At 43.7% G+C, this 20630-nt stretch overlaps 1 long non-coding RNA gene, 1 other non-coding gene and 1 pseudogene across 30 annotated transcripts in view; 1 reads left to right on the top strand and 2 right to left on the bottom strand.

The window, feature by feature from the left end:
* The window catches only part of LOC111550512, a 310717-nt gene that overhangs the window by 84283 nt on the left and 205804 nt on the right, over positions 1-20630 (bottom strand). The window contains exon 5 of one of the 29 annotated variants that reach the window (XR_002734090.1): positions 91-918. The exons of the other annotated variants lie outside the window; for them this stretch is intronic. This is a non-coding gene — a long non-coding RNA (uncharacterized LOC111550512). Of the gene's footprint in view, positions 1-90; positions 919-20630 lie in introns of those variants that run through there. 29 annotated transcript variants of the gene reach the window in all.
* LOC111551664 lies at positions 7314-7543 on the top strand (annotated as a pseudogene).
* On the bottom strand, positions 19267-19429 carry LOC111551772. Its single transcript, XR_002734460.1, has one exon. It is a non-coding gene; the product is annotated as a U1 spliceosomal RNA (small nuclear RNA).

The raw sequence follows: 20630 nt of genomic DNA, 5'->3' as shown, positions 1-20630 counted from the left end.
GCCTCTAAAAAAAAAAAAAAAAAAAAAAAAAATAGCACTTGGTGGCATGCACTTGTAGTCCCAGCTGCTTGGGAGGCTGAGGTGGGAGGATCACTTGAACGAAGGAGATTGAGGCTCAGTGAGCTGTGGTCATGTCACTGCACTCCAGCCTGGGATACAGAGCAAGACTCTGTCTCAGAAACAAACAAAACAAAACAAAAAAAATTAAGGAGGAGGCAGCTGGCCATGTAGTTGTGTAGACAACACTTCTTAATATCTCAGGAACTGGGCAGCAGAATCTTTGCTGTCGCAGGAACCTTCCCACCTACTCTGCTGTGGTCACTTCTGCTCCATTCTCCATTGCCCAAGGGCGAGAGAATTTAATTCAGGTTAGAAACGCCTGGATTTGAGGTCCACTGGATTTGTACAGCTGCCCATATGTCCCCCGATCTCTCTGAGTCTATGTATTTCCATCTATAAGCAGGTGGGGTGACAATGGCCAAATAATCTCGAAGGGCTCCTCTCTGATGTTCCATACCATCTTGGAATCTTTTTTTTTCTTTTGAGACAGGGTCTTGCTGTGTTGTCCAGTCTTGCCTTGAATGCCTGGGCTCAAGCCATACTCCTGCCTTGGTCTCCCAAACTGCTGGGATTACAGGTATGAGCCACCGTGTCCAGCCACCATCCTGGAATCTAAGAGGATGGGAGCTGCTGACCCAGGAATGGCAGGGAACTGGTCCTCATCCAGACGGAGACATCAGACCCTCCAAACTTCAAGTTTCCATAGCACTGAAGCTCTGATGAGGAAAAGCCATGGCTTTCTGGCCAGGATAACCATTCAATTGTGAGTGTTTAAAGAGAAGTACAGGCACGACTCATCTTCGTCTCTCTCATAGCACCAGTTGTGTGGTGAGCATGTAGGAGAATTCGTGCTGTCCCCTTTGTAGTGAAAACAAAACCAAAGACAATCTATAAGATACCAGCGAGGGAGGAGTTAATGTAAATCATGATCCAGCTGTAAGTGCTAGCCATTACATTCATGGTGGAGATCTATCCTTAATAACATAGAGAGATGTCCATCACATATTTCCAAAGGGATACATTAATTTCAGGACCACACGAATGGTCCTGTGAGGCCATGTGTACTTACAAACAATCCACAAATAAGTAAGGCCATAGTTGGTGACACGTTATGCAAGGGTAGATTCACAAACCCAACCTCACTTATTCTTAAGCAACACTAAGGTATTTATGGCAGAGAATGGTTACCATCCCCCACCATTTTTTAAGACAGGGTCTTGGTCTGTTGCCCAGGCTGAAGTGCAATGGTGTAATCTTGGTTCACCGCAATCTCCACCTCCCAGATTCAGGTCATCTTCCCATTCAGTCTCTTAAGTAGCTGAGACCACAGGCTTGTGCCACCACACCTGGCTAATTTTTGTATTTTTTGTAGAGACGGGGTTTCACTACATTGCCCAGGCTGATCTCCAACCCCTGAGATTAAGCAATCCTCCCACCTTGGCTTCCCAAAGACCATTCCCCTTCTAAAGCTTGTCTAGAACTTACCCCTGGCAAGTGAAATTATTGTATACTACTTCCAGGAAGACATGTTTAAGAAGTGGTGTGCCTTCTTTCCTGTCTTTCATCCCCGCTGCCAACTGGAGGGACTTCGAGGTCCCAGGGATGGCAGAATAACAACATGGAAGAGATCTGGGTCTCCAGATCATAGAATCAAGAAAAGCCACCTAATGACCAGGAAAACCCTTCTGAATATATATGTGTGTGTGTGTGTGTGTGTGTGTGTGTGTGTGTGTGTGTGTGTGTATATATATATTTTTTTTTTTTTTTTTGAGACGAAGTGTTGCTCATTCACCAGACTGGAATGCAGTGGCACGATCTTGGCTCACTGCAACCTCCGCCTCCCAGGTTCAAGTGATTTCAAGTGATTCTCCTGCCTCAGCCTCCCGAATAGCTGGATCTACAGGTGCGCACCACCACGCCCAGCTAATTTTTGTATTTTTAATAGAGACAGGGTTTCACCATGTTGGCCAGGATGGTCTTGATTTTTTGACCTTGTGATCCACCCCCTTGGCCTCCCAAAGTGCTGGGATTACAGACGTGAGCCACTGTGCCCGGCCTCAAACTATTATCTGAGTTAGAAAGGGTCATCTTTTGAGCTACTAAAATATTGAGGTTAATTTGTTATGTCACCTAGAGTTACTCTAACTAAACAATCACTTCTCCGACAGGCACAGTGGCTCACACTTATAATCCCAGCATTTTGGGAGGTTGAGATGGGCAGATCACATGAGGCCAGGAGTTTGAGACCAGCCTGGTCAATATAGTGAAAATCAGTCTCTACTAAAAATACAAAAATTAGCTGAGTGTGTTGGTGCACACCTGCAATCTCATCTACTCAGGAGGCTGAGGCATGAGAATCGCTTGAACCCAGATAGCAGAGGTTGCCATTAGCTGAGATTGCACCACTGCACTCCAGCCTGGGCAACAGAAAAGAAATCTATGTCTTTTCTGTTTCCAAAAAAAAAAGAAATCTATGTCCCTTTTCTTTCTCTTAGGTGAGGAAACTGAGGCTCAACGTGGTAAATTAAACTTGACAAGGCTACACTGCTCATAAGGTGTTGATTCCCACTAGTTTCTGGGGCAGTTTCTAAAGTCTATGATCTTTCCACAGCACCCAGCTGGTGGCATGCTAATTGCTTAAGTGCTTGTAGAGTCCAGATGAAGAAAGTGCAGGGCACAAGACACTAAGAGTATAAAGCACTCCAGAAATAACCCACTTGCATTTGTCATTAGCTTTCCTGTCCACGTTCCCTTTGCTTAGTCAGGTTCAGTCCATCTAGAACTTCAATTTCAATGGAAACAGAGGAAGTGAATGTGGTAAGCCTTCTTGCTACTTTGAAATGGTTCTAAAAAGCCCATTCTTTCTACCCACTGGGTCCCCACCTTCCCCGCCAAGTCTGTGTTCTCTGTTCGGTTCATTATCAGCACCGCCCACGGCCAGACACGGCCAGGCGGCTTCACAGAAGCCAAAGAGCTTATCAAAAATAAGTACTTTATTTGACAGTGAGACCAGATGTGCAGAGAGAGGCATTTCAAGGCCCTCACTTCTCATAATTAGTCAGCTTCTAGCAATGATGAGAGTCTGAAGATGTCACAAAATAATGAATGACCTTCTCAAGCAGCTCCAATGAGGGAGCATTGTTTCAGCACCGACATGTCACAGGATTCTAGAATGTGAGCATTGAGGGAGACCCTCAAAATATTGGCTAACCCCCCTTGTAGAGATGAGGATAAATTCCCAGAGAAAAGCTATGTCATCTGTCCGGCCACTCTCTCTGTATCCACTGTGCACCTGCCATGTGTCAGGCAGTGACCTAAACCCTGGGAGGGAATAAATGCAAAAAACACACATTCCCTCACCTTGACAAAACAGAGCTTCACAAGAGACACTGACTCATTTATCTCAGGCCCATACATGTTTATTGCAAGGCCCACTCATGCTTGGGTCCCCACTGCTCACCAGAACAACAGCTATTACAGCAGTTACAATGGTCCAAACCTATCCTCATATTCGTGTCTGTAGTTCCCAGAAGACTGTAAAGATTTCTGTAAAGGTCTGTGACTCCAGGATTTAACACGGCATCTCAGGATGTGCTGTTTAAGCTAAATTGAGTCAAATGAATTAATGAATGAATCACACTGGAACAAAATGAACAAAAAGTTATTTTGTTCCAGTGCAATTCATTCATTAATTCATTTGACAAAGCACATTTCCTAGCCCCAATGATTAGGACTTACTGTTGAGGGATAGAGAAGTAAGTAATCACAGTAAGTCCCAGGACACTACATGTGGAAGGTAAAGAAAGAAGGCAGGTGACACAACTAACACTGTCAGGAGAATCTCCCCCACAGCAAGGCACGAATAAAGACCACTTGTTCTAGTCTCTGTAGCATCCTAGCCTGTTTCCCTCTAGGATCCACTTCCTCTTGTTCATCGTCTGTCCTCTTCAAAGTTCAAATGGCTCAAGAGGCAGAGGTTGTGTCTCTCTTGTCCATTCCTCAGCATTCAGCAAGTGTTCAATAAATATTTGTGGAATTAATATATAAGGTTAGGGCCACAAAAACACATTACAAGTCCATAATAGAAACAGAAAGTGATGATATGCTTGCACACAGGAAGAAGTGGCTAACTCGGCCAGGGGGAAGAAAAAGAAAAATAAAAAAACCAAAAACAATATCTTGTATACATTTCTACACTCACACACATGCAGCTATTGCAATGATAACAATACCATTAAGCAAGACTTATTTGTGGAACCCTAACTATTCACCAGGCATAGTCCCAAGAGTTAATGGTCACAACAGACTTATAAGGAAACTAGCATTATTATCCCCATGTTACAGAGTAGATGGAAACATGGGAAGTAGGGGGTGGCCTTTCTGAGGTCACAGAGCTAGTAAAAACAAGAGTTGCAGTATAAATCCACATGGCATCCCACTAGACCATGACCTCAAATCAGGATGGTTTCAGGAAAGGAGGAATGAAATCATTTCTACAAAACCAAAAGCAGTCAGCACAGAGCTAGCAGGCCCTGGGAACATAGAAGGTCCCTTCATGTCTCATTCCAATAACCCATGAACCTGAATGTGCAAACCCGCTCCACACCAACAAAAATCTGGTGATTCTCAACCATCTAAAGAGAATTTTAAAACACCAAAGCCCAGATCCCTCTCTAGATCAATTAAATCTTAATCTCTGGAGTGCGGTGTGAGTGGGGTGGATACTAGCAGATTTTGCAAGCCCCTAGGTGACTATGGTATACAGCCAGGACTAGGAACTCCTAGAGTGATTTGTTTACAAGGTACAAAACAGGACTCTGGCAGGAGGAACGGCCGAGAAATTGCTGAGGATCGGCAAGAGTGCAAGAAAGAATGAGTCAACTGTTTGACTACTGTTTCCTTAGGCTAATTATTCATGTAACTCAAAACAGGGTGTCCATCAACTCTCCAAGAACTCCTTGCACACCCAACAGGGCCAACATTGGCTCACATTCATTTGAAGAGAGTGCCCAACTGTCTGCAACCCTAATGCTCTGCCCAAGAGGAGCTGAAGACCTTGCTAAACTCACTCAACTCTTGAAGTCTCCATTTTCTCATTTGCAAAATGTGAACAATAAAAGCTGATTCAAAGGGCATTTGTGAGTATTAAAGGGGATCTTGATGTTGATGAATTTACAAAAATGCAAAACAAACAAACAGAAAAGCATCAGCCTCAGAGAAAATGTTATTATTTCCACCTTGGAAAAGGCTGAGTACAGAGAAGAGTACAGTGGAGACCCAGGTCCAAACCTGGCTTGGCCTTTCCTAGCAAGTCCAGAAATCATGCTGCCCATGTATTCCTCTTCTGCCAACCAAGGTACCATAATAGCTCCTTCATGCATTCCCTCATTCAGCAAATGTGTACTGAATGTCAACTCTAATGTTTTGATATAAATCATGGGAGATAATATACTTACAAAAATGCTCTGGAAATTTTAATGTGCTCTACAAATAAGAAGGAATTGTTTCTGTTTGTAATGATTCACTGTGAGCTCACAAGTCCCAAAGTCTATAGGGACCTTATGGGGTCACATCACAGTGCAATGCTTGGATACTTTCAGCCCCACTCCCTCTCAGTAGTAATATGGTCCCCGTGTGGATCTCTCCAGTGATGAGACACCAATCACTGTCAGAGACAGAGCATTCTCTCAGGTTCCTTTTCCTTGTATTAGGTTGCTTTCTGTTTGCCTGCTGTTTCTACCTTTCCATTCTGGTTCTGATCTTTGGGGCCACAAGAAGTATATTTGACCTCTTCTCAGCCTTTCACTAATTGAATATCACCATCAGGAAAGTCCAGCCTCTACCTCCTAACTCCTCTCCACATCTTCTCTCTGCAAAGCTAACACGGCCCTAGTTTCCTTGTATTTCTCAGTTTGGAAGGCCATAATAGACTGCCCCAGACTGGGTGGCTTAAATAATAGAAAATTCATTTTCTTATAGTTCTGAAGACTGTAAGTGCAAGATCAAGGTACCAGTATGGTCTGTTCTGATGAGGGCCCTCTCCTTGCATTGTGGACGGCTCCCTTCTCATTGTGTCCTCACATAGCAGAGAGAGAAGAGAGACAGTAAGCTCTCCCGGGTCTCTTATTTTGAGGGCACTAATTTCATCATGAGGGCCCCACCCTCATAATCTCATTTAACCTTAATTATGTCCCAAAGGTCCACCTCTTAATACTGAATACATGGGGGTGGGTTTCATCATATACATTTGGGAAGAAGAAAACAATTCAGTCCATAACACTCCCCCACAAAGATTATCTTGCTAAACAGAAGCAAATCTGATTGAGACATTGACTAAGTTCCCACCATGCCTACAAAACATGACTCGCATATGCTGAGGAAATCAATTTGATGGCCCTACCATGAAGACACATGTAGTCTAGAGATTGTTACCATCTACATTTTGTTTTTTTTATTTTTTTATTTTTTTGAGACGGAGTCTGGCTCTGTCTCCCGGGCTGGAGTGCAGTGGCCGGATCTCAGCTCACTGCAAGCTCCGCCTCCCAGGTTTACGCCATTCTCCTGACTCAGCCTCCGGAGTAGCTGGGACTACAGGCACCCGCCACCTCGCCCGGCTAGTTTTTTGTATTTTTTTAGTAGAGACGGGGTTTCACTGGGTTAGCCAGGATGGTCTTGATCTCCTGACCTCGTGATCCGCCCGTCTCGGCCTCCCAAAGTGCTGGGATTACAGGCCTGAGCCACCGCGCCCGGCCACCATCTACATTTTAGAGGTCCTTGCACCTTAAAACAGAATGAGCCAGAGGCCTGGGTCAGGGAATTTACAAATAGAGTCAAAGAAGCCAAGGCAAGAGAAAAACATAGCCCCACCCTTTGATTAGATTTTATTCTAGAGATTGAGACTCCTGAACCAAAATCACAAAAATCTCAACCCATTCACTGTTAACTGACTGCCTTCTCTGGACCATGCTGCAGAGATCACAGCAGCAATAAACATGGCAGGCAAACGTATCAAGCCTTGGGGAACTTTAACTTGTTTTCTGCTATTGGAGTGAGACCAAGTGTGTGTGATTCAAGGTCATGTGAAACTTCCCTGTACCCCTCAAGCTCAGCACTGAGCTTGATCCAGAGTAGCTGCTCAAAGATGACACCTTATAAAACAACAAATAATAGCCAAGACCTCTCCTAAGTCTGCTGAGGGGTAGCCACACGGCTTCCTAAAAGTCAGAGGCCGTTTGCTATTAAAGAAAGCCATGAGCTTTGCGCAGTGGCAGTATTGTACCCAATGAGGTTTATCCAAGGCACGATTATTGCTAATAGAAAGCCATGGATGGTCCCAGAGACCAGAGCCATCAAAACACTTGTTCTTGTGCAGAAAAGAAGGCAAACCAGGGACTGAACTTGGCTTTTGATGACGACTCTCCACCAAAATCCCAGCTCTCGATGACAGGTTAAATCTTGTAAAACTTTAATTTGGCAAAGAAGTTGGCTGCCATATTACTCTGTCATGTGTCTTGCGAGAAGTCCAGTTTCTGTCACCCTAGCATTAACTGAAAAGTGGGATAAAATATGAAGACATTTTGCAGTTTATAAGAGAAAAGCACCAGGGAGTTTTAACAATTTGGAGAAGTATCATCCTAAAATTGGACTCCAATGGTCGCTGAAACCACTGCTACATTCAGTAAAACTGGGTTGCCTAAAGCTACTGCCATGGAGAATCTAAGACAAGACATAGTTTAAGAGGCACAAATCAGTCACATAGAGGCTTGATGCACAATATGTCCAGTGAAGCTTCCACCAGAGAACTGAAAAGCAGTAGCTCAGCAGAATGGCAACTCTGATTTTAGGTTCTTGTCAATCTATTCTAACTCTTAGCAAAAGAGTCTTGCTGTTCAGCCTCAGAAACACTTTTATCTTATCAGTTGGCTTTCCTGAAATCATGCGATATTGAGCTATGATTCTTACTCAAATGTAGTTCCTATGTCAGAATCTTATCAATGAGAAATTTCGCAAGATTGTGTGTCAAAATATCTAGTAAGACGCTTGCATATTTTTAATTCAAACAGAATTAGCATTGCATCTTAGACACAGTGTGGTTTACCCTGCTAGTCATCTCAAATGCTGAAGACGGTGACTGCACTGCATGATTCTTTACTTGCTTAGCTCAGGTTCCCATTGTTCACATTCACATCAAGACAGATCAGGACTGGCACAACCACTGCTTTTATTGGGTTTACCAAGTGTTAACAGATCCTTCAATGTGTTTCTCAAAATCTCTGTTGGCCTATGGTAAAGAAAAATAAAATCTATTTTGAAAACTCACAGAGCTCTAGCTAAAGGTTCATTTAATACCACCTATATGTCTTTAACGTCTTTAGACAGAAAAAAAAGAGAAAAGCTTTAAAAGTTCAATTAATGTTTCCCCTTTGGGTGCAATTTAACAGAGAGGGCTTGAGAAAAAGAATGAAAGAGGGCTATTAAACACATTTCTTATATAAAGATACTTGTTCTTATGCAGGACATATAGAATAGGCCTTTTTTGTAGCAAATATTTTAAACAAGAGATATTTTGTTATGTGATGCTTTTTTAACTGTAGCTAAAACAATTTTTAGTCATGGAAATTCTAAAAAGCTTGTTGTTTCTTTTGTTATACTTACTGGAATATGATTATTTTTGTTGAAGGACAATATTTTTCCCTTTTTCCCTTACCATTCGGCCCCAAAACATGTTTCTGTTAATGATATAAGCAGATTTCTAATACTTCATCTGCTTTTAGTCTGTGCAAATTAATACTTGGATACTTCATAATTAGCTTGATTATGTCACTTGATAAAATAGTGATGTGTATTAATGTTAGTTCAACCATATATTTATACTGCCTGGGAATAGGTGGCTGCAATTGTGTGGCGAGCATAATTTGGCAGTGTTCACTAGCTTGCAAAAACCTATTGTAAGAACTTAAACATCTACATGAACACTGATATGAAAAAAGCATGTAAGCCTGACCATAGCTTCTGGTTCCTAGATGGACCTGGCTGTGGTTTTCAGGCCCCAACCTGCAGGGAGCCCCTACAATCTCATCAGCTAAGTGGGCAGAATAAAGACATCATGCCTGCACGTGCTCAGCATTGTGCCCAGCATGGTCAGGGGTTGATAAAGACACCTGTATATTCTATTTTTATTATTATCACCACCTTTATAATCATTACTGGGAGATGCATCCACAGAGACATCATGTCAGAGAAAAGCAGAGGAAGCCAGAAGGCAGCAATGAAACTGACATTTAGAAGCAACACAGGTGATGGGGCAGCCCAGAAAGCTGAAGACAATGGCAGAAACCATTTCAGAGAATTAGCCGCAAAAGAAGTAGGGAACAGGCATGAGAAGGGGACAGTTCTTTCTGGAGCTAACTCAGTGAACATGCCAGAGCCTGTGAGAGCATACCTTTTTGCATCAGTTTCCTCACTGATAAACTGGAGAAAGGTACATGGTAGGGAAGGTACCTTAGTCAATATTTGTAACAAGTCAGGGCACATAATAGGCCCTCACTCAAGAGAAGACACTATCCCTTCTTAAATTAAGGAGCATCTGCCTTGAATACAATCCTGCACAAAAATAAATCCACTTAAACAAAGTTTCACAGTAACTACAAAAGCCTAATGATCATTAAAAACTCCTGGGAGAAACAGATGACTGTTCACTAATTAATCGGGTTTAGATAAATCAAGCAACACTTAAAGAATCACTGCTCCTTAAACAGGTAAATGCAACGATTGTCACGTGGCAAATTTCTAATTTTCCATTCCTCTGAAGAGACCAAAATGATACAATCTTAGTAATAAATTTATCCCTAAAGTTTCTGAGGGTGAACAATTTCCAGCCTCCTCAGACAAAAATAAGATGAGTCAACTGGCATTACTGTCAACCAGTATGAAATGTAGGCCACCTTTGTGTCTACAACTAACATACTTTGTTAAGGATCAGATGTAGGACAGTGGTTTGTGTAGTGAAAACTAGGTGGGTGTCCACTGGGCAAGACATTGCACAGCTCTGCCCCTGCAGGAAAATGCAAAAGAGAATAAGCTGGATGGGAAGACATCAAACCTAAACCTACACATGTAGAAGTACACTCATGCATACAACCCACATTCTTACTGTTTTCCCATTATCATATTAAAACATGCTCTTCGTTTTGAAAGGCATCAAAAAGTAAAAGGTGTCTCACACCTTCCAAACACATTTCCCAGAAATGTCTGTTAACAGGAAGTATGTACCCTTCTCAGAATTTCTCCCATGTGTAGATAAATATGCATATGCACTATATTGTTCTGTCTTGCTTCTACAAAAAGAGCCAATTCTATACAAACACTACTACAACTGATCTTTTCCAATTGATTGTGGACATCATCCCATATTAGTACAGACAAATCTATCTCCTGGTTTGTATTTAGGTTTTGGGTTTTTTTTTTTTTTTTTTAGTTTTTCTTTTAAAATAATTTCAGATATATGAAGATAGATAAAGAGTTTTAAAAACAAAGAAATTCCACTTAGCCTTGCAACTTCTCAATTTTGACATCTTATATACAGAGTACAATTATTTAATTGTGTCAGGAAATTAATTTTAGCACAACACTATTGCCTAATCTAGCAATTTAGTACAATACCATTGCTTAGTTGCTTAATCTAGAGACAATATTCAAATTTCATCAGTAACACTTTTTTCCAGTGCAGAACACAGCCCCGCAGTCACGTGTTGCAGTTACGGTTGGAGTGTGTCCCTTCGCCTCTTTTAATCTGAACTCATTCCTCAGTCATTCTTTGTCTTTCATTTTTAAAGAGTGCTGATCAGTTATTCAGTAGAATGTCACTCCATTTGTGTTTGTCTAGTATTTCCTCCTTGTTAAATTCAGGTTATACTTCTGGCAAGGATAGCACAGCAGCAATGGCTGATTCCAGGGCTGGAGCAGCCAAAGTATATACTGAGCCTAGAATATCTTGTGGCGCCAAAAGGTAAGGCAGTGCTCAAAAAACAACAGTAAAATGGCAAAAATACATAGAACCCAACTTGAAGGGCATCCCAATGTAAAATCTAGAAAAATCTGAGCGCAAAATGTATTATATTCATGGGTTATAACCAATATAATGAGACTCCATGAGTCCATACTGATACCAAAAAAATGATTTTTTTAATATAAAAGAAAATATCTGCCTTATAGTAAAATTTTAATTGACAAATGTAGAAGTAATGATGGAAGTAGAAAACCATTGTTTGACACACACTGCAGTAATAACTGTTTCAGACAAAAATTATCCATGAATGCTAAAATTAGTTTGGTGGAAGTATGACAAGAAACAAGATACTCACATAGTTCCAAAGTATCTCCTGACAAGACACTTATTCATTACAGAGAGAAAAATAGAAACTTTACAGTAGAGAAATCTGGCAGACATCATCCTAATCAAGTGATGGAAGTAAACATCATTAGTAATGTGACAAACCAATAGAAGGTGCCTCCTGATCTGAGGCACTGAGAAGGACACAGCATCTCATTCTTTTTAGTGGCAGCTGAGCATTGTACTGTTGGCCAGCTAGGCTGTCTTCAGGGTTCTGATACACTATTAACGCTGTTGAATAGTTTTTGAAACTTCCCTCACTATTTCTAGGGGACAGACTCCGAGAAGTGGGATTGCTGGGCCTAAGAGTGCATATACTCTAAACTTTGAGAAGTCCTGCCCAACCTTCCCTTATTTTCTTATTTATTTTGATTTTTTTATTTAAAAATAAAAAGGTCTCACTCTGTCACCCAGGCTGGAGTGCAGGGGCGCGATCTCAGCTCACTGCAACCTCTGCCTCCCAGGTTCAAGTGATTCTCCTCCCTGAGCCGGCTCCCTGAGTAGCTGGGCCTACAGGCGCACACTACCACATCTGGCTAATTTTTGTATTTTTTGGTAGAGACGGGATTTCACCTTGTTGGCAGCTTGGTCTCAAACTCCTGACCTCAAGTGATCTGCCTGCCTTGGCCTCCCAAAGTGCTGGGATGGCAGGTGTGAGCCACCACACCTGGCCTCGAAACTTCCTTTAGAGACGTTGGTCCTGTTCATCACCCTCCACCCTTCAGCAGCAGTGTATGAGAGTAGCCACTTTCTTTGCTAACACTCAGCACTACAAGCCACCAGAATGCTGAAAGCTGGGGCAAAGGAAGCCATATGTGGCTGTGTCAGCAGCTGGGCAGACGCAGGGAGTACAGCAGGAGTCAGACAAACCGAGAGTATTGGATGCATCCGGATGCAGAGGGATGTTCTGAGGTTTAACTAAGTCAGGGCTCCAGGACAGGCTGCAGACAGCAGCAGGTACATGTACATGTACAAAAGATACCAGGGGAAAGATGACAAGACTAACATATTTGTTGGATGCTATTTGAGAGGTTTGCTGTTTAGAAATGACCTAAGAGCTTAAACTTGCACCAAGCCCCACCTGGCCCAGTCTCCATCCTTCAATCACAGCTCCTTAAAAGTCTAAGACAGCGGTGTCCAATCTTTTGGCTTCCCTGGGCCACACTGGAAGAAGAAAAATTGTCTTGGGCCACACATAAAATACACTAACACTAACGATAGCTGATGAGCTTTAAAAACAAATCACAAAAAATTCTCACAAGCTTGGTCTAAGACAATACAAATGTAGTAGTGAGGTTTCATAGTCAAACTTATTAGTGATAGTTGCCAACCTTTGTGTTGTAATTTTTTTTTCTTTTTTGAGATGGAGTTTTGTTCTTGTTGTCCAGGCTGGAGTGCAATGGTGTGATCTCAGCTCACCGCAACCTCCGCCTCCCAGATTCATGGGATTCTCCTGCCTCAGCCTCTGGAGTAGTAGCTGGGATTACAGGCATGCGCCACCACGCCTAACTAATTTTGTATTTTTAGTAGAGACAGGCTTTCTCCATCTTGGTCAGGCTGGTCTTGAACTCCCGACCTCAGGTGATCCACCCTCCTCAGCCTCCCAAAGTGTTGAGATTACAGGCGTGAGCCACTGTGCCCAGCCTGTGTTGTATTTTACAATCAATTTCATGTCACTTTATGTGGACTTCGCAACAACATAGAGAAAGGCATTGTTACATTTACAGGTAACAAAGAGTGGAAAATCAGAGAGGGAAAGTAGCTTGTTCAGGACTGCACAGCTGGAAAGTGAGGCAGGTAATTCGTATTTGAAAGGCTGCTTCAGTGGTACCTGGAGACCAATCGATCTCCTGGCCCAGGCTTCTCCCTGTAGCAGGAACACCGTTGTCCTAAGGCCACAAATACTTTATCTCATTTCATCTCTAGAGCCACCTGATGAGATGCGTACTATTGTTAGCTCCATTTTACAAACAGGAAAATGGAGATTGTGCCCAGGGCTTTGCTACCAGTAATGGGTGGGCTCAGGACTCTCTCGGCAGAGAGGGAAGTGAAGGGACAAGGCAGACCCAGCTAAACCCCACCTCCGGGATGAGCAAATATAGAGAAAGGTGAAGAAGTGCTGGCACCTGGATAAAGCCTTCCCTTCTCCCCGACCCAATAAACCCAGTAAATCCATAGTTCTTGATTGCCTACTGTATACAAACTGGCTGGATCACACAGACCTGCTTTACAGACTAATGTTCATTAAAATTCACCAGAGTCAAGGGGATCTTATTGTACAATGAAATCCAGCAGTCGGGGCCTGCTGTGGACTGAAAGGTGCCACCATCCATGCTGCATTCATATGTTGAAGTCCCACCCCCCAAGGTGACTGTATTGGAGTCAGAAACTTGATGGAAGTTAGTAAGGTTAAACAAGGTCCTAAGGGTGAAGCCCTAATCTGAAAGGATATGTGTCCTTATAAGAAGAAACACCAGGCCAGGCACAGTGGCTCACGCCTGTAATCCCAGCACTTTGGGAGGCCGAGATGGGTGGATCATGAGGTCGGAGATCGAGACCATCCTGGCTAACATGGTGAAACCCCGTCTCTACTAAAAAATACAAAAAAATTAGCCGGGCATGGTGGTGGGTGCCTGTAGTCCCAGCTACTCGGGAGGCTGAGGCAGGAGAATGGCATGAACCTGGGAGGCGGAGCTTGCAGTGAGCCGAGATCGCGCCACTGCACTCCAGCCTGGGTGACAGAGTGAGACTCCGTCTCAAAAAAAAAAAAAAAAAGAAACACCAGAGAACCTTTTCTGCTCTTACAACCATGTAAGGACACTGAAGAAGGCAGCCATCTGCAAGCCAAGAGGAGAGCCCCCACCAGAAACCTAGTCAGTTCAAACTTTGACCTTGGACTTCCCAACCTCCAGCACTGTGAGAATATAAACCTCTACCGTTTAAGCTCTTCAGTCTATGATATTTTGTTATAGCAGCCCAAATAGACTAAGACAGGGACCCTTCATAAATCAGACTGGTGGCCTGATTAATTTGTCTTTTGATTATGCCCTCATCAGTCATGTTGGAGAATAGTCCCCCAAATCTATATAAGAGCTCACTTGTAATTTACACATATGAATGCCTATATTATTATTATTATAACAGAGATAAAAACAAAGACATTTTACAAAAAAGAAATAAACAGGCCAGGCACAATTGTGCATGCCTGTCATCCCAGTACTTTGGGAGGCAGAGGCAAGTGGATCTCTTTAAGACCAGCCTGAGCAACATGATGAAATCCTGTCTCTACTAAAAATACAAAAACTAGTCAGGCATGGGAACATACACCTGTAGTCCCAGGTACTTGGGAGGCTGAGGAGAGAGGATCTTTTCATCCTGGGACGTCGAGGCTACAGTGGGCCATGATCCTGCCCCTGTACTCCAGACTGGGCAACAGAGAGAAGAGGAGGAAGGAGAAGGAGAAGGAGAAGGAGAAGGAGAAGGAGGGGAAGGGGAAAGGGAAGGGGAGAAGAGGAAGAGGAAGAGGAAGAAGGAAGGAGAGGAGAGGGGAGGGCAGGTGAACAGAGGAGACAGAAGGGGAGGGGAGGGGAAGACAGAGGAGGGGAGGGGAATGGAGGGTAAGAGAGGAGAGGAGAGAAGAGAAAGAAGGAGGGAAGGAAGGAAGGAAGAGAGGGAGGGAGAGAAGGAAGGAAGGAAGAAGGAAACGAGAGAGAAAAAGAAAGAAAGAGAGAAGAAAGAAAGGAAGAAAGAAAGAAAGAAGAAAGCAGATCACAAAGTCAGATCAAGATCATCCTGGCGAACATGGTGAAATACCGTCTCTACTAAAAATACAAAAAAAAAAAAAAAAAGAAATAGGTGTGGTGGCAGGCGCCTGTAGTCCCAGCTACTTGGGAGGCTGAGGCAGGAGAATCGCTTGAACCTGGGAGACGGAGGTTGCAGCGAGCCGAGATCATGCCACTGCACTCCAGCCTGGGTGGAAGAGTGGGACTCCATCAAAAAAAAAAAAAAAGAAAGTAAAAAGAAAGAGGAAGGAAGGAAGGAAGGAAGGAAGGAGGGAGGGAGGGAGGGAGGGAGGGAGGGAAGGAGGGAAGGAGGGAGGGAAGGAGGGAGGGAAGGAGGGAGGGAAGGAGGGAGGGAAGGAGGCGTGGGAGGGAGACATGGGAGGGAGGGAAGGAACAAGGAAGGAAGGGAAAAGAAAGACAAGAAAGAAAAAAAGAAAAGAGAAAAGAAAAGAAGAAAAAGAAAGTTGTAACATTTTCTCCTTATAGTCTGTTGTGGTTTTAACTGTGTCCCCAAAAATGATATGTTGAAGTCCTAACTCCCAGTACCTGTGAATGTGCCTTACTTGGAAATTGGGTCTTTGCAGATGTAATCGACTTATGATGAGGTCATGCTGGATTACAGATGATATAATTCTAAGAAGAGGGAAATTTGGACACAAACACACAGGAGAGGACACAGGAGCATGGAGGCAGAGACTTGGATGATGCAATGAGAAGCCAAAGAGCACCAAGGATGGCCAGCCACCAGCAGAGGCCAGGAGAAAGAAAGACAAGATTTTTCTGGGCATCTGCAGGGAGAACACAGCCCTCACAACTCTTTGATTTCAGACTTCTGGCTTCCACAACTATGAGAGAATACATTTCTGTTGTTTTGAGCAGCCTAGTTTGTGGTACTTTGTTACAGCAGCTGTAGGAAACTAATACACACCCTGACCAATCTGCACATCCTACTGAATAAGAAAGAGTAACATGTAAAGCAATGGGAGGAAAATGTCACACAGGTGCAGAGGCCAGATTGGATAGTAGTGGCTCATCATAATGATCATGCCCACGGGTCTCTGGGAACTGAGGTGGGCCCCTGGCCATGGGGAATCACCCAGGGCTGATGTGAGTCTCAGGCACCTGTTACGGATTATCCAGGTCTTTCACTCATTTATGCAGTCAACAATCACAGAGAAATCCCAAGGAATATTGTGAATTAATCGCTCAGGTTTCACCTTCAGAAACATAAAGTTCTGGCATCAGAGGGACAGAAAGATTGTTGATGTGCCTGGTCAGGAAGGTGAGTTCGGTCGAGCAGGATTGTGCTGGGGAACTGCCACAGTCTGAATGTAGGTGTCTCCCCAAAATTCACAGTTGAAATTCTAACCCTCAAGGTGATGGGATTTGGAGGTAGGGCCTTTGGGAGGCATGAGCATGGAGTCCTCATGAATGGGGTTAGTGCATTGACAAAACAGGCTCCAGAAAGCTTTCTCGCCCCTTCCTCCATGTGAGGACGCAGTAAGAAGACACTGAACCAGGAAGCAGGTTCTCACCACAACCAAATCTCCCAGCGCACTGATTTTGGACTTTTAGCCTTAAGAACTGTGAGAAATAAATTTGTGTTGTTTGTAAACCACCCAGTTGATGGTATTTTGTTACAGCAGCCCAAATGGACGAACACAGGATTAAAGGGGAAATGATGGAAGGGGGATTGTTTTCATTCTATAGGCAAACCTTTCCCACTCTGTGAGTGGCTCAAGGTGAACAAGGGAAAACAGATTCCTGATCTGGTGGGGGCCAATGGCGAGTCTGAAAGGGTTACAGGAAGTGTGTCAGCCTCTGCCTTCTGGGACCCTTGAGCGGCCGGGCACCGGTGCAGAGGAAACCCCCCAAGCAGCACTCAGCCCACATTTCCCCCCAGCCAGCCTCACTTCCCCCCTCAGCACTGCCCTGGTTTATTTTGACAAGGTTGTTTCCACCCTGCACGGTCACACACCCTTGCAGACACCAGGGAGTCCTGCCCACTCTGGGAACCATTGTTCACTGTGGAAAACCCAAAGCGTCACCTTACGCACAGCAGGCTGGGAAACAGGGCTGCTGGCGAGCCCCTCAGGAGCAGTCATGGTTGACGGTTGTGGACAAGCAGCAAAATGGAGTGCAGAGAGCACACAGGGCTTCCTGGCACAGGCCTGCAGGTGGGCGGTGGGCGGTGGGGTGGGGGGCAGTGGCAATGCCCTGGCCTCCAAGTGACGAGCTTGGAAACCTGCTTCAAGTTGAATCAAGCAGAGGACGCAAAGGTAGGAAATACAGAAATACACCTCGCAAGAGAAGAGGAAACATACCAGATGTTTTAACGGGTAGAATTTCAGATAAAAAACAAACCATGTATTGAACATGGAAAAGGCACAAGGGGGACAATGAGGTCTGGGAGAAGCAGCAGCTGCATAAAGCAAGTACACCCCTTTGGTGATGGGATCTGCAGGTGGGATGATCAGAACTGAGAAGCCTGGAGGACCTTGCAGAGCTCCAGGCTGGGCTGTCATCTCTGTTAGTAGCACAACGCAACTGGTTCCAGGTATGGAAATAAACAAGAACAACAAAAGCCCTATACACTAAATCAACTATTGCTATGGGACAAAGTGCTGCCGCCAGGAAAGTATTGTTATGGTGACACTGTCAGGCACAGGAGGCAAATGGGAAGGGGCAAGGCCCTCTGTCCTTCCCACCCGCCAGTTTTCCTTTGAACAACCAGGTCTGGCCACTCTGGGTCTGCAGACTTTCAGGGCCATAAGCAGCGGCCACAGACTGGTCATTGCCCCCTTTATACTGGGCATACACAAGGACCATAGTCAAAACCCTTCTCAATAACTGACTTGCTAAGCAACCAGGGAGGTGCCTGACCACTCAGAGCAGGTGCTGGCCTGATCTCCTGGCTCTTCGTTACTTCTGGTGCTTCCAGTTCTGCACCAAGCCCTCCTGACTGCCCAGGAGGCCCACGTCACTTATTTTTGCTGCCTGTCTGGCCTCTGTAGACAATTGAGTTTGGGACGCCTGGCTGAGAAAGAAGTTAGGTGGGGGATTCTACATGATACGTCAACACTTTCATCCTCATTCTGTGTGTCTCAGGTCCCAGGAAGGCAGGGACAACCCCGACGGGGCTAGCCTAGGGGTTCCAGGAGCAGCGTGCAGGGGAACAGGTTGTATGGAGTCGGAGTGGCATGGGAGGGAAAGGGAAGCAGGAAAGGCTGTCAGTAGGAGGACAGAAGCTGAACAGGATAGTCCAGAAAGCAGAAAGGGCACATGGAGCCCAGGGAGAGACACATTCAAAGGCCTGTGAACATAACACAGTGTCCCGGTTTGCAAACATCTGGGCAGTACACATTTCGGAGTCTCTTTCTACATGCATCTGACTCATCTTGATTTTTGTTGAATGAGGCCACACTGACCATAGGGAAAAGTCCAATGTTCTCAGCCCACTGCTCTTGCCCTACGTGAACTTTCCAATGTCTCCGTTCGTTACCTTCTTTTATCAATCAATGTGGGCAAAAAAAACAAATTTGTTAAAAGTGGACGGAGGCCGGGCGTAGTGACTCATGCCTGTAATCCCAGCACTTTGGGAGGCTAAAGTGGTTGGATCTCCTGAGGTCAGGAGATCGAAACCAGCCTGGCCAATATGGTGAAACCCCGTTTCTACTACAAGTACACAAATTAGCCAGGTGTGATGGTGGGCACCTGTAATCCCAGCTACTCGGGAGGCTGAGGCAGGAGAATCGCTTGAACCTGGGAGAGGGAGATTGCAGTGAGCCGAGATCACACCACTGCACTCCAGCTTGGGCAAAAGTGTGAGACTCCATTTCAAAAAAACAAACAAACAAAAAAAAAATGGGTGAAATGTGGTAATGAACTAGAGTTGGAGACAGCAGTATGAACTCATAGTTAGCTTTACATAGATAAGATGGATACCTGGAGAAATATTTACACATACATGCATCCACATGGATTCATATACACACATTTATTTATTTATGTATTTATTTTTAAAATTTTTTACAGGGGAGAGTGCAAAAGCAGTCCCCCATTACCACAAATTATGCAGTCAAGTCTCCCACATTTGGGGGAATCACAGGGGTCAGCACAGCTGGAGTGCAATGGATAGGCCTCACCCTGGGAAACCACCTTCGTGATCATGGTATCTCCCCTGCCAGATAAGTATTCATATATATATTAAAAAATTGTTCTCCCCATTCTCCCTACACACATATATTTCACTGCTCTGTCAGTTGAGAAGATCTGTAGGAAATAACACCTCAAGCACATCTAGCACCCAGATCTTGGATTCTAAGTCCTTCCTCCAATAAAATGACAGGGGATCCTTGAAGAAATGGCTGATTGTATAACTGGGGCTGGAAATATACAAGATAAGCCCTAAGCATCTTATAGTGCCAGAAAGTATGGATGTTCCAAAAGAGAGAGAGAGAGAGAAACAAAGAGAAAGAAAGAAAGAAAATAAAGAAAGAAGAAAGAAAGAAAGAAAGAAAGAAAGAAAGAAAGAAAGAAAGAAAGAAAGAAGGAAGAAAGGAAGGAAGGAGAGGAGAGGACAGAAGAAAGGAAAAAAGGAAGGAAAGAAGGAAAAGAAAGGAAGAAAAAGGAAGGACAAGAAAAAGAAAGAAAGAAAGAAAGAGGAAAGGATGGAAGGGAAAGAAAGGAAGAAAAAGGAAGGAAGGAAAGAAGGAGATGAAAGAAAAAGAAAGAAAGAAAGAAAGAAAGAAAGAAAGAAAGAAAGAAAGAAAGAAAGAAAGAAAGAAAGAAAAGAAAGAAAAGTAAAAGAAGGAGGGAAGGAAGGAAGGAAGGAAGGAAGGAAGGAAGGAAGGAAGAAAGAAAGAAAGAAAGAAAGAAAGAAAGAAAGAAAGAAAGAAAGAAAGAAAGAAAGAAAGAAAGAAAGAAAGAAAGAAAGAGAGAGAAAGAAAAGAGAGACACCCATAATAAGAAAGTATGTGAAATGGACACAGGAAGTAACTAAAGAGTTCCCAATAACCAAGAAAGAAAAACCATGAGCAACAAAATAAAATCATAATGGATTATAACCCAGATAAATTAAAAATTATAAAATAAATACCTGCAAGTCCATACTGATATATAAATAAATAAATAGGAGAGAGGAGTTAAAGTAGAAAAGTCTAAATAGGTAGAAAAAGTCTGAATAGTTCATGTAGATCCTCTAGCCATGGAGAAGGAAGAGCAGGAATGCCCTCTTCTCAGGGGATGGCTATGTACAGTGACTTTCTTCTGAAGAGTCTAATAGAAAAAGGGAGTTAAGAAAGAACATCAATCAACATTAAGTCAACATCAGTGATAGGTCATGCTGATGGTGCCTGCCCTTGATTTCTTAAAAGCGGAACTTTACCTTTGTAGCC

The sequence above is a fragment of the Piliocolobus tephrosceles genome, chromosome 7 (genome assembly GCF_002776525.5).
Source record: "Piliocolobus tephrosceles isolate RC106 chromosome 7, ASM277652v3, whole genome shotgun sequence".
In the NCBI taxonomy this organism is placed as follows: Eukaryota; Metazoa; Chordata; class Mammalia; order Primates; family Cercopithecidae; genus Piliocolobus; species Piliocolobus tephrosceles.
Note: the sequence above shows the minus strand (reverse complement) of the source record. Positions and strands in the feature narration are given on the sequence as shown.